This window comes from Triticum dicoccoides, chromosome 2A (genome assembly GCF_002162155.2).
Source record: "Triticum dicoccoides isolate Atlit2015 ecotype Zavitan chromosome 2A, WEW_v2.0, whole genome shotgun sequence".
Lineage (NCBI taxonomy): Eukaryota > Viridiplantae > Streptophyta > Magnoliopsida > Poales > Poaceae > Triticum > Triticum dicoccoides.
Window position 1 is genome coordinate 576,631,043 of NC_041382.1, and position 1,991 is coordinate 576,633,033.

Here is a 1,991-nt window from a genome sequence, read left to right on the forward strand (position 1 = left end):
AAGAATTCAGAAAGCTAAACCTCCATATTGTTCCTCCGGGTGCACTCGCTCCCCCTCCTCCGGAGTTCCGCAAGATGAATCTCCGTGTTGTTTCCCAGGGTTCCCTCTATACCCTGGCTGTTGAACCCGATCTCGTGGGCACCATAAAGACAATGCAGGGATTTGACTCTGAAGTCTACAAGATTAAGCAAGACCTCAAAGAAGGAAGTTCCTCATCCTTCACTATTGCTGATGATGGCGCCTTGTACTTCAAAGGCCGCCTAGTGGTGCCGTGTAAGAAGGAAAACCTGAATATGACTCAGGAGGTTATGAAAGAAGCTCATGATACGCCTCTATGTATCCATCCTGGTAGTACGAAGATGTATCAAGACATTCGTCAGAGATTCTGGTGGTCTAACATGAAGCAAGACATTGCTCGTTATGTTGCTGAATGTGACGTTTGCCGTCGTATCAAAGCAGAACATCAAAGGCCCGCTGGAACTCTGCAACCTATATCTATTCCTGAATGGAAATGGGACCATGTCGAGATGGACTTCGTTACTGGATTCCCCAAATCGCAGAAAGGTAATGATGCTATTCTTGTCGTCTTTGACCGACTTTCTAAGGTTGCACATTTTCTGGCGGTCAAAGAAACGATCACTGCTAGTCAGCTTGCAACTCTCTACATGTCCAGAATTGTTTCGCTTCACGGTATTCCACTGGTTATCAGTTCAGACCGTGGCAGTTTATTCACTTCAAGATTATGGGCGAGTTTCCAAGAAGCTATGGGCACTCATCTGTCTTTCAGCACTGCTTTTCATCCTCAGTCACAAGGGCAAGTTGAACGCGTCAACCAAGTTCTCGAAGACATGCTTCGAGCTTGTGTTATTTCCTTCGGCAAGAAATGGGAGGAATCTCTTCCGTATGCTGAGTTCTCTTATAATAATAGCTATCAGGCTAGTCTGAAGATGGCCCCCTTCGAAGTGTTATATGGACGAAAGTGCCGAACCCCTCTGAACTGGTCAGAAATTGGGGAACGTCCACTCTTTGGTCCGGATATTATCCAACATGCCGAAGAGCAAGTCCGCATTATTCGCGAGAATCTCAAGACTGCTCAGTCACGCCAAAAGAGTAATTATGACCGTCATCATAAAGACATGGTCTATCAACCTGGCGAAAAGGCCTATCTACGAGTTACACCAATGAAGGGTGCTCACCGCTTCGGGATCAAGGGCAAGCTAGCTCCTCGCTATATTGGCCCATTCACTATTCTGGAAAGGCGTGGAAAAGTGGCATATCAACTGGAGCTTCCGTCGAACCTTTCTCAGGTTCACGATGTGTTCCACGTGTCACAACTCCGACGCTGCTTCAAGGACCCAATCCGAGCTGTGGATCATGAAGCGCTCGAATTGCAACAGGACCTCTCCTATAAAGAGCATCCGGTCCGCATTCTCGACCAAGCTGAACGCCGCACACGCCAGAAGGCGATCAAGTTCCTCAAGGTCCAGTGGTCGAATCACTCTGAAGACGAAGCCACCTGGGAACGCGAGGATCGCCTGCGTGATGAATACCCCGCACTGTTTCCTTCTACCTCCTAAAATCTCGGGATGAGATTTCTTGTAGTGGAGGAGATTTGTAACGCCCGGATAATCTTGCTACAGTAATCCCACGCTAATCATGGCACGTCATCCCGATTACTGTTGCTATCCTCGCAATAATTCGAAACCGTTCAAATTCAAAATTCAAATTGATGAAAACAATAAAAGTTTTCAAAATTTAAAATAAAATTGTTCGGTGGTTGTCGAATATTACAAAGGTAATTATAGTGCAACAGACATATTTTTATAAAATGGCTAAATGGATTAAATGATTTAAGCAGAAAAGAAAAGAATAAAAGAAAATACAAAAGGAAGGAAAAACAGAAAACCAAAAAGAAAAAAAAACAAAAGGAGGGAAGCCCCCCCTGCTGGACCGCGGCCCAGCTGGCCATCGGGCCAACCAGGCCGGCCCAG